General features: G+C 43.0%; 1 protein-coding gene across 1 annotated transcript in view; it reads right to left on the reverse strand.

Moving 5' to 3' along the window:
* Window positions 1–303, reverse strand: part of LSM6 (LSM6 homolog, U6 small nuclear RNA and mRNA degradation associated) — a 14,850-nt gene extending 14,547 nt beyond the window's left edge. The window contains exon 1 of the mRNA XM_006143459.3: window positions 222–303. The gene's annotated coding sequence lies outside the window, so the exon portion shown is untranslated. The remainder of the gene's footprint in view (window positions 1–221) is intronic.
* Between the last annotated feature and the right edge of the window lie 12,077 nt (window positions 304–12,380).

Genomic DNA, 12,380 nt, shown 5'->3' on the forward strand with positions numbered 1-12,380 from the left:
ACCATTCCGTGATGTAGAGCAAAACCGAACATCACAACTTGTTCAAATCCTCAAGTTAGCCAAGTGGCGCGCTCGTTCCGTGGGGCCCCAACTCGTTCCCGCCGGGCCCTTTCCGGGGCTGCCCGGCCAGCCCGGAGACGCTGCCCAGTGCGACGGAACACCAGGGCCTCGAACCTGGGGCCACCCGGGTCCCTCTCTGGCCCGCGCAGTCCCCGGCTCACCTCGAAGCCGGGCTCCAGAACCCTCGCTCCCCGTGCACAAGCCCGGCCTCCGCAGACAATCGTCGCGAAAATGAAACCGCCCAGGCAGCGGCACGTCTCCGCCTCAGCCAATCAGCGCTGGTCGGGCTACGGCGGCCCACGGGGACCGAAAAGCCGGGATCGCGCCGGAGCGCGCGGATCCAGGCATTCCGGCGTGTCTATTCACAAGGTGGGTGCGGTGGGGTTAAAGTAGGAAGCGCTGGTTTCTTTTTCACAGAAAGCCTCATACCTGGGGGGTTGAAATCGAGAAGTGATCTTTGAGACGGATTTCTTTGCACAAGTATAAGAAATGGCTTGAATTCGTAGGAAGCTGAGATTTATAACGTAATGACGTTTCGTACCCAGTCGTTTTTTAAATGATCCAAAGCAAATCCATAAATAAAAATAGCAAGGCTTTAAATCCACCTGTGGCTCTCGATTGTGTGACGACCAAGTCATTATTAGGCAGAGATTGTTTATATGACGATGTTAATTGGTACAAACATAATTAAAATTACTAACCTAACCGAAATATAAAGGTCTTAATTGCACTTATTAAACTAGTGCCGAAATGGTGTGTGGACATGATTCAAGTATGGTAATAGGAACGTGGTTTGGAATCGGGCATGAATTCTCAATATTCCTCCTATCAATGGAAAGGGAGAGAAAAAAGAAGAAACTGTTAACACAAAACTGTTACACAAAACCTATGCACGCCTTAAAACTTACACTTTAATTACATCTGTAACACTCTGAACAGAGTGATAATATCTTCAAACGACAGGTGCCTAACCCTGTGAAGTGTTACAGAATCTGGAGATGCAGAAATTTTTTAAGACAAAAGTGAGTTTCTCTTCTTGTAAGCCCATCTTAGCTCAAGGCAGAAGAAATGAAATTTTGGTATTAGGGACCAAGAGCAATTGGCATCCCAACTGGTAAAGAAAGAACTTCTATCCTATAAAAGTTCAGTTTGGGTCTTTACCCAAACTAAGTAGTTACAGATTGATCAACAAGGCTGTATTTGAAATTCCTGAAACACAAAATACAATGTAAATAAAATGTTAAGTAAATCTTTTAAATACCATTTAAATGAAATAATTAGCTGCGCAGAACAAACATTAGTAAGATAAAAAGCCTTGACCCTGGAAACTTTCTCCACAAAAGACATTAAATTGCAACATAATCCTCACTGGTTGTTTCAATTATTCAGAGAATCAGTTTTTGATTCATAGTTTCTTTCCATTACTACAGTGCTCTGATGGAGCAGTTAAAAGTGCAGCAGGCAGAGAGCAATGAGGAGTTTTAAGGGGCTGGTTACTCTACAGAGCACCCCGAACCCTTTTGAAGGCCTGTAGCTCTCTCTGGGTCTAACTAGTCAAACAGAGTGGGCACCATGAGTTATTTTATGAGCAACAAGCTGATTAACAATTCGGTTGTTTCCAGAAATCCTTCAGCAGGTCAGAACTGACTTTTACTAACCCACATGGCAACTTGCCCTATTTTTGTCCTCAGCATCTTTTTCTTTATGAAAGAAAACATTGCAAGATATTTTCTGTATACTAGTTCTTCAAGAACTAGTTTTTCGAACCCTAAGCAGAAACATTCAGTTATTAAGGAGAGGGGCCAGCAGGTGGCTTGGTGGTTAAGGATGCTGGATTCCCATATGGCTAACCACGGTTCAAGTCCCAGGCCTTGTGGCTTGTTTTCTCACTTTCCCTTTCTCTCTCTTCTGCTCTATCCCTCTTTGGTCAAATTAAAATAAATAAATTAAATAAATAAATAAATAAATAAATAAATAAATAAAGTGAAGTAATTCTTTTAAAAACATTATTAAGGAGAATTCATAAAAGTAATTTAACAACGTCTAATAGCTTCCGTAGTTTCATTTTTGGCTTGTTGGCCAATAACTGGCTTGTTAGCTACAATTGGTTGCTAGAACCAATGAGCCTATGCTAACACATAATTATTGCCCAAAGTCAGAAGTCTACCTTGGGGTGCATCCTTGTTGTTTTACATTCTATAGGTTTTGGCAAATGTATGTCATGGCCACAATTTTTTAAATAATTATTTTATTTTATTTTGTTTATTGGTATTATATTTTTAAATTTTTGCTATATGGCATATGCACTCACCAGAGAGAGACAGAGGAAGAGAGAGAGAAGTGAGAAAGCAAGCTGCCAGATCTAGGGCTCGAACCATGGGTGACCATGTGCGAGTCCAGCATCTTAATCACCACACCACCTACTGGTCTCATGACCACAATTAAAGTAACATCTGGAATAGTTTTGCTTCCCTAAGAGTCATCTATGCTCTACGTATTGATCCGCTTCTCCACCCAAGTCCTAACAACCATTAACCTTTTATACTATCTTCATGGTTCTGCCTTTTCTAGAATATCACATAGCCAGCATCACGCCATGCGTAGCTGGTGGTGCGTACACTGCACTCCATACCCCCAGTCCCACTGTACAGCCTTTTCAGATTGACTCTGTTGTTTAAGAAATATACATTTAAGAATCCTCCATGTCTTTTTGATGGCTTGATAACACAGTTAAGTTAAAGTGCCAAATAATATTCCATTGTTTGGTTTTGCCAGTTTATTAATTAATTAAGAATTACATTTTTGCTATAGGATACGTGCACTCACTAGAGAGACAGAAAATGAGAAATCACCCCGCTGGGCAGCTGGCCACACCTCAGTCCCTTCTCCATTCTTCTCTCAGGATTTTGGGCATGCTCACACACACTCCTCGCATGAATTTCAAGCCACAGGGTCTGGGACTCGAACCTCAGTGGACAACATGGGCGTCCAGTGCCTTAACCACTATACAACCTGCTGGCCCCTGTGCCAGTTTATTTACCCATTTATTTACTGAAGGTTATCTTGGTTGCGTCTAAGTTTTGGTAATTATGAATAAGGCTGCTAAAAATCTGTGTGGAGATTTTTATACAATAATAAGTTTTTTTCACTTGTTTGGGGAAATATCGTGGAGTACAAAGGCTAGGTCCTGTGGTAAGGCAGCATTTCATTTTTGGAGCAGTTGTTGAGTTATTCTCCCCCCAATATAACTGTCCCACATTGTAGCCCCACCAGCAATGAATGACTCCCTGGCTCCATGTCCTCACCAGCCTTCGGTGCTGCTGATATTTGGAATTTCAGCTATTTTAACAGGTGGGAAAAAATATCTCGTTGCTATTTTAATTTTCATTTCCCTGATGACATATGATGTTAAACTCTTTTTTTTTTCCTTTTCTTATTTGTTATTTGTGTATTTTATTTGGTGAGATGTCTGTTCAGGTCATTGATCCATTTTTTGAATCATATTGTGCTTTTCTTTTTTTTTATTTTTTAAGAATTATTTATTTATTTAATTCCATTTGGTATTGCTAGTTTTTTGTTTGTTTGTTTGTTTTGTTTGTTTGTTTTTATTTGACCACCAGAGAGAGAGAAAGCAAAAGCGAATAAAACAAGCCACCAGGTCCAGGACTTGAACTATGGTCAGCCATGTGGGAATCCAATGCCCTTATCCACCACACTGCCTGCTGGCCCCAATATTGTGGTTTTTTTTCATTGTTGAGTTTTATGATTTCTTTTTTTGTATATTTTGGATAACAGTCCTTTATCAGCTATGTCTCTTGCAAATATTCTCTCTCTCAGTCTGTGGCTTATCTTTTCATTCTTTCCCTCTTTCTTAAGAGCTTATCTGTTTCTTCCATAAGCAAGAGAGTGTATGTGTGGGACAAAGACAGAGATAGAGAGACACAGAGAGACAGCACTCCCAACGGGGTCTTAGTGCTGGGATTCACTCCCCGCTTCAGCTAGCCACAGATCATTGGCACACGTGGGCCAGAGTACTCAGCGAGGCCTGCAGAGGTGAACCTAGAACCTTTCCATGTAGGTCAGTCCCGAAAAGCCTTGCATTTTACCAGTGCACCACCATCTGGCCTCCTTCAAACTCTCCTGAAGCTATTCTTTTTTTTAATTTGGAGAATTTGTTTTGTTTTGTTTTGTTTTGTTTTGCTATAGGGCACGTGCGCTCGCCAGGCAGACAGAAACAGAGAGACAGAAAGACAGAAATCCCTCCCCAGGGGGGATGGCCACGCCACAATCCCTTCTCCTCCATTCCCCTCTCAGGATCTTGGGCACGCACGCACATGCACCCGGCGGGCATGGGTTTTAAGCCACCGGGTCCGGGATGCGAACCCCGATCAACTACATGGGAGTCCAGCGACATAACCATTACACTAACTGCTGGTCTCCTGAAGCTATTCTTGAAATAGACAAACACTGGCATAAAAATGCTAAGATGAACTCCTGACCTCTCAGTGCTCCATCCTTCTAGAGTTCTTTGTACCTTCTTTGCCTTTAAAGAACGTATCCTTCAATGTTTCGTGTCCATAGTGGAAGGTAGGATGTCCAGTTTATCTTATAAACCCTCAACAGCCCTGTGAACATGTGGGTGATGATTATATTAAATACCTAACATCAGTGTTAAGCGCCTAAGAGCACTGGCTATTCCTGTTTGGGCAATAAATTCTCTGGTAGAAAGGACCAGTATGGACCCAGGTCTCTTCTGGACCCTCATCCTGGACTATGGGAGCACCTAAGTTGTGTTTTACATACTTGGGAACACTATTGCCTGTCTGTCATCATGGATTATGAACATTATTTGTTAAAGAAAATGAAAAGGTAGATACTCTACAGTGGCTGACTGTCTTCTGAGGAATAAGTAAGCCTATTCACTGATGGGCATATAACTCAGGAAAGGCAGTATGCTTTTTGCTTTTATGTAAGGAAAAGATACATCCCATACCATAGATATTTGTTTTCACATCTAAAACTTGAGATAGTTGAATGAATGTTCATGCTTCATCCGTCATCATTTTGCAAATCTTTCTTTTTCTTTTTCTTTCTTCTTCTTTCTCTCTCTTTCTCTTTCTCTCTCTTTTTTTGTTTCTCTGTAGGGTGCATGAGTTTACCAGAGAGAGAGAGAAAATGAGAAATCACTAACCCGAGAGGGGATGAGCCACCTCACAACCCCTTCTCCTCCATTCTCCTCTTGGGATTTTGGGCACGCATGCACCTTGAGTGTTTTTCAAGCCACCACGTCCAGGACTTGAACCACCCAGTCAGCTACATGCGATCCAGCCACCTTAACCACCATGCCACCGGCTGGTCCAATCAGCTATCATTTTGGTATGACATGAATTTCGAAAGAGGGGGCGCTGTAGGTCTGAACTCCTGCAAGGAGAGTCTCCCAAATGCTATGATGCTCTATACTCCTCTGTGAACTCCAGAAAACCTCTCTCAGCTGTAAAATTCAGTGAAATCGGCGCGAAGCTGCCCTTGTATTTTAATCAAGATGAACTTGAAAGGTGAACACTCTAAGTGGGAGAAATTATTTATAATTTGGTAATAAAAGTTTATGTCTAACACTCCAAATTTCATACATCTGCTATGTGCTGGCCCTGAGATATAAAACAATTGAAGTTGCCTTTACATTTGGCCCTCATCTGAAAGGTCATAAATTAGAATGATAGTGTTCGTCCTCTTCCCTAGCTCACAAAATTTCCATATTAACATCTTCACCTCAAACATAAATGGTTACCCAGCTACAAAGAAAAGAGTTGTATCAGCCTTTATGAATTATAGTTTATGTTGGGAATCGATGGTACATAAGGTTGCTATTCAGCTTGCCACGGAGCACGTCTACTTCAATGAAGCTAATTCTGCCACAGTGAAACTGATTAAAATGGTATGGCCCATTTAAATAAAGTATACAAAAAGTTAGGACTATTTCAGATATAAGCAAATAGTTGTCAAGATTTCAAATATTAGCAAATAGTTGCCAAGATACACGATATTGTTAAAGAATTATTTTTTTGAATTTTAGTTATTATGATTTTTAAAAATTTGCTATATGGCACATGTGCTCACCAGAGAGAAACAGAGAGAGAGGGAAAGTGAGAAAGCAAGCCACCAGATCCGGGACTCAAACCACAGTTAGCCATGTGGGAGTCCAGCATCCCAACCACCACACCACCTGCTGGCTGATATATGATTTTTTTTTTAACTCTTAAAAAGAATCACAATCTTATGTCCTTAAGAGATTTCCTATTTGAGAATATTTGCTACCAAGTTTAGTTACAATAAGCTTACTTTCAAAAAGTGTTTTTCTCATAAGGTTTTTTTTTTTTTTTTAGAGAGGTTTTTTTCGCTATAGGGCGCATGTGCTCGCCAGACAGACAGAGAGAGACATAGAGACAGAAAGCGAGAAATCACCCCCCAGGGGGGATGGTCACGCCGCAATCCCTTCTCCTCCATTCTCCTCTCAGGATCTTGGGCACGCACGCACACGCGCCTGGCGTGAGTTTTAAGCCACCGGGTCGGGGACGTGAACCGCAGTCGACTACATGGGAGTCCAGCGACATAGCCATTACACTAACTGCTGGTTCCCTCTCATGAGGTTTTAACTGATAATGCGAAGATTTTGAGTGTTTCCAACTATGAAAAAGTGCACAACTCATTTTATTATGACCTATACTAACTAAATTTGTTGCAAATATTGACAAATTGGAGCAGTGCTTTATATCTAGATTTTTTAAAAGAATGCTCACAGCAAAACACAGATGTCCTTGATTTTTCAGGTTAGGTTATCAAGTCCATATGCTTTTTTGGTGTAGGTTTCTTTCCCTGGCCCAGTGGTATAGTTAAAATGCAGCACATTATACACTAGCAGGGTCAAGTTCAAGAACAACTTCACAATCTCAGGCCTTCATCCAGGGAGAATGCAAGCGTTTGAGAGCAAATGCTAGTTCTCAGTAACTTTCAGCATTACAATTCATTTTTTTCCAATTCTGGTTTAGTGAGCACAATGTAGTTTAAAAATGATAGTATGTCATAATCCATTAGGGCTGTTATTTTTATTTATTTATTATTTATAGGTTTTTGGCATAGGGCATGTTCACTTGCCAGAGAGAGACAGAGAGAGAGAGAGTGAGGGGAAAAGTGAGAAATCACCCTCCCCCCTCCCCGGGGAATGGCCATGCCAGAATTTCTTCTCCTCCATTCTCCTCCTAGGATTTTGGGCATGTGCACATATGCATCCAACTTGATTTTCAAGCCACTGCATCCTGAACTTGAAGTGTGGTTGGTCATGTGAGAGTCCAGCACCTTAACTGCCATGCCACCTGCTGGCCCGATTAGGGCTATTATTAAAAAAATACCTTAGACTTGATCATTTATGAACAACAGAAATTTATTGCTCACTGTTTTAGAGGCTGGAGGGTCCAAGATTAGGGTGCCCGTGTAGATTCAGTGTCCGGTGAGGGCTTTCTCCACGCTTTAAGGATCTCATCTTCTCACTGCAAACTCACATGGCTAACGGGGAAAAGAAGCTTCCTCAAGCACATTAAATAAGGGTTCTAATTCCATTCATGAGGGTGAAGCCCTCATGACTAACTCACTTCCCAAAGGGACCCATTAGGTATTGTTTTGTTGTTGTTGTTGTTGTTGTTGTTGTTTTAAAGAGTTTCATTTGTTTGTTGCTATAGGGCACGTACTCTTGCCAGAGAGACAAAGAGACAGAGAGTGAGAAATTACCCCCAGGGAGGATGGCCACGCAGCAATCCATTCTCCCCTCAGGATCTTGGGCATGCATGCACATGTCCCTGGTGTAAGTTTTAAGCCACCAGGTCTGGGACTCAAACCATGGTCAACTACATGGGTGTCCAGTGATACAGCCATTGGGTTGTCTGCTGGCCCCGGTACAGGGTTCTAATATATTGATTTTGGGGACACACAAACCTTCAGACCATTGGCTTGCATAAGCTCATTTGCCTCATTTTGTTTTTCCTGGTAGCTGACGTCTTTTCTTTCTCTGGTATTAGGATACATGATGTCTCTGTAGCCATTGGCATCCTCGCTCTAAAAAACTCATCTTTTGTCACAGAAAAATCCCAGGAACAAAAATTATAGCTTTTTCTGTTGTGAAAAAACTTGTACCACTATCTGGTTACATTTCTAGAAAGCCACCCACACATACAGGGTGACCAGACATCTCACAAACACAACATTGTCCTCATCGTATCTATCTCAGAAAGAATTGGGAAACTATCAACCATTTCCATCAATGGTAGCCAGAGTAAAAAAAAAAAGAAAAAAAATACTCTGCTTTTACCTTTAGGGTCCTCTATACACATTCGGTCCCAAGGAATGGAGCAGCCCTCCGTCTGCAGGAGAACAAGGCCTTCTGATTTACGCCACGTAACTGAGACAAGCAGTTGACAGCGGGATGCAGAACGTGGAAGGGAAAACTGCTTCTGATTCAGTCTCAGACCAGAACGGATGCTACAGCTCGACTTACCTATTTCACACGCCCGGGTGATGTGTGGACGCGCTGGTGTGACCAGTTACTGCTAGGAGCCATCCAGACACTGTTTCCAAATGGCAATTGGTTCCTTTTTAACTTTTATATATTTTTTCAGTGCTTGACAAAGAAAAGGTCTTCTGAAGTTTAAATGGATGAATAAATGACCAAATTAAGGAATCCTCCATCCGTCTCAAGATATTTTCTGAGTACCATAGGTTTAATAAATCTTAAATAAGGGACCAACAAATGGCATAATGATTATGTCTCTGAACTCCCACATGACCAACTGCGGTTCGAGTCCCTGACCCAGAGGCTTGAAACTCATGCTGGGTGCATGTGCGTACGTGCCCAAAATCCCAAGGGGAGATGGAGGAGAAGGGATTGCAGCATGGCCATCCGCTCTTGGGGGGGGGGGGGGTGTGCATGATTTCTGGCTTTCTGTCTCTCTCTTTCGCTCTCAGGGGATTGCATATGCCTTACAGCAAAAAGCTCTATAAAAATAAATAAATAAATATTAAATGAAATATGAAAGAAAATGAAGTTTCTTGATGTAGACTACATCAAATTAAGAGTCTAAGGACATCTTGAGCCCTACCCTCTTCCCCAGCTATATAATTAATGTTTCTGCATCACTGAGTAAGTGCTCGAAACAGAGGATTATGCCCAAAGTTGACTTTTTGCATCTATTTCTATCCAAGAGCAGCAAAAATCTCAGAATCATTATCAAGGCTTACTTTTCATTTTCCTTATTAGAGAAAGGACACACCAGTTCCACTTGTGTGTAAGGTAACCCCTGATTACACATTAAGGCGTCTTCAAGGTATCACACCAACCTCAAAGTAATTCAAAGAGGCTTTTCTAGTATAATTTACTGTGAGACCCATTGGAAAGGACATTTATACCAGTTCAAGAACCAAGAGAAAAGGCAATTCTGGAGAGAATTCTCCAGATAGAGAAAATCAATTGCTCTTTCAAACTAAGGAGGAAGATGACCGTTGTCTTCTTGGGATTTGTCTATGTATTTTTAAGCCAGCTGGTGGTGTGGTGGGTAAAGCGCTGGCCTCCCACATGGCCAAATATGGTTTGAGTCCAGGACCTGATGGCTTGAAATCACATTGGGTGCTTGTGTGTGCATGCCCAAAAATCCTGAGAGGAGAAGGGAGAACAGATTGCAATGTAGCCATCTTCCCCAGGGGCTGATTTCTCACTTTCCCTCTCTCTGTTTCTCTCCGTCTCTCTCCAGCATGCTCATATACCCTATAGTAAAAACCTAAAAAAGAAAAAGAGAAAAGAAAAAAATATTTTATTAGTATCCACCCTCTAGAGTAGGAAAAGCCATAGGTAAACTCTGTGGGTGGTCTCTTTGCACCTTTAAATTCCTTCATTCCTAAACCATTGGCAACTTTCCATGGGCCCACAAGCATTGCCTAACTTTGGTACTACCCAGCAAAGTGTAAGGCCCTGCATTTTCATACAGAGTGCCACAGAACAGAGAGGGGAAATGTTTCCTGGGCATGGCTGCCGAACAAAACTGGAGCAGGGGCTATTTCCCTCCTTTGCTCATGGCCAAGTCTCACCAAGGATTGGTGAAGGTAGCAGGTCTCAGGTAGGCTGTCAGACCTTAAGCATCCCTCAGTCTGAGGGGATCATGGTGACCCTGACACAGCACAGAACAAGAGGAACACCCACTGGGAGATACACCAGGAGCTACGTTTTCTTAGAGAAGGGGCTTGAAGAAATGGAAAAGCCTGGCCGCCCAGGGGAGGAAGCGACGTGGCTTCCATCTGCAATGAAGACGGTGAATGCTGGCCAACAGCGTGACTCCTCTGAAGAAAGTAGTTGTCATTGATGTCTTCCCAAACTTTTCAGGTGCTGCTCCTTGCCCAGTCTTCCAGGTCACCCCTGACTACACTGGAATTCTCACCAGGGCATCTCGTTCGAGAGTATTTGCCTTGGGACCAGCAGTTAGCATAATGGCTATGTCGCTGAACTCCCATGTAGCTGACTTCAGTTCAAGTCCTGAACCTGGTAGCTTAAATTCACACTGGGTGCGTGTTTGTGCGTGCCCAGGATCCTGAGAGGGGAATGGAGGAGAAGGGATTGTGGCGTGGCCACCCCCCGGGGGTGTGATTTCTCGCTTTCTGTCTCTCTGTCTCTCTCTGTCTGTCTGGCGAGTGAATGTGCCCTATAGCAAAAAACCTCTCCATTATAAAAAAAAAGAAAGAGCATTTGCCTCTACTCAAGCCTTGCCTCTGGGCTCTGAACTCCTACCCTTAAAATGAGCCCTCCAGATAATTCATGATTCTCTAGCCCTTCTGTAGTTTTCCAGCTAAATGTCATCATGGCAAATATCAGTAGTTTATTAACTCATTTCTGTTCATGGAATAATAGCAGACCAATAGGGTCTTCTCCCCTTTTAAGAAGGAGGAGTTTCTTAACGGTTTAAAGTAGTAAATCGCTCATTGAGAAATACTGGCATGGGCCAACAGGTGGTGTGCATGTTAAGGGCGCTGGATCCCACATGGCTGGATGCACGGTCCAAGTCTCGGACCCGATGACTTAAAAGGCACACTGGCCGCATGTGCGTCTGTGCCAAAAATCTCAAGAGGAGAATGGAGGACAAGAGATTGCAGAGTGTCCACCCCCTCAGGGGGTGATTTTTCACTTTTCCTCTCTGTCTCTGTCTCTCTCTCTCTCTCTGGTGAGTACATATGCCTTATAGCAAAGAAGAAAGGGAAAGAAAGGAAGAGGAAAAGGAAAAAGAAATAGAAAAAGAGAAATGCTGGCATCAGTGAGAAATCGCCCCCTGGAGTGACAGCCCTGCTACAATCCTAACAATCCCTTCTCCATTCTCCTCTCAGGATTTTGGGCATGCACACACATGCGCCTGGCATGAGTTTTAAGCTGCCAGGTCCAGGACTCGAACCATGGAAGACTATGTGGGAGTCCAGGGACATAACCATTACACCATCTGCTGGTCCCTTGCTTTATTTTATATAGAGTGTAGTTATGCTCCTTTTATGGCCTTGGATTTAGAAGGGCAGGAGGTCTTCCGGAAAGTGTCTGTGTCTTCTTAGCTCGTGCCCTGTCCTGGCTAAAGTTCTTGCATTTTACTCCCACCCTGAAACATCCAACTTTGAGTCAGAAGGTGATTCCCAGTCTGGAAAAACGGATGGCTTATTAAATTTGTGTTTTTATTGAAGATGGATCAAGAACTGAGGGCAAATATGGACATTTAATGAGACAGGTTTATTGCTCTTAAGGAATAAGGTGAGCCCTGACTGAGATGTGATCATTCTTTTTCTTTTTTTAGTTTTTCTTTTGTTGAGAGGTTTTCTCTATAGGGCACGTGCCTTCGCCAGACAGCGAGAGACAGAGAGACAGAAAGCGAGAAATCACCCCCCAGGGGGGATGGTCACGCTGTAATCCCTTCTCCTCCATTCTCCTCCTGGGATCTTGGGCACGCACGCACATGTGCCTGGCGTGAGTTTTAAGCCACCAAGTCCAGGACGTGAACCGCAGTCAACTACGTGGGAGTCCAGCGACATACCCATTACGCTAACTGCTGGTTCCCATATATATTTTTTTTTTAAGAGAAAGGTGTTTACTATAGGGCACGTGCACTTGCCAGAGAGACAGAGAAGGACAGAGAAACAGAAAGTGAGAAATCACCCCCTGGGTGGATGGCCATGCTGCAATCCCTTCTCCAGGCTTCTCTCAGAATTTCGGTCATGCATGTACACATGCCCGGTGTGAGTTTCAAGCCTCC

This window comes from Tupaia chinensis, unplaced genomic scaffold, assembly GCF_000334495.1.
Source record: "Tupaia chinensis unplaced genomic scaffold, TupChi_1.0 Scaffold000098_3, whole genome shotgun sequence".
Taxonomy (NCBI): domain Eukaryota; kingdom Metazoa; phylum Chordata; class Mammalia; order Scandentia; family Tupaiidae; genus Tupaia; species Tupaia belangeri.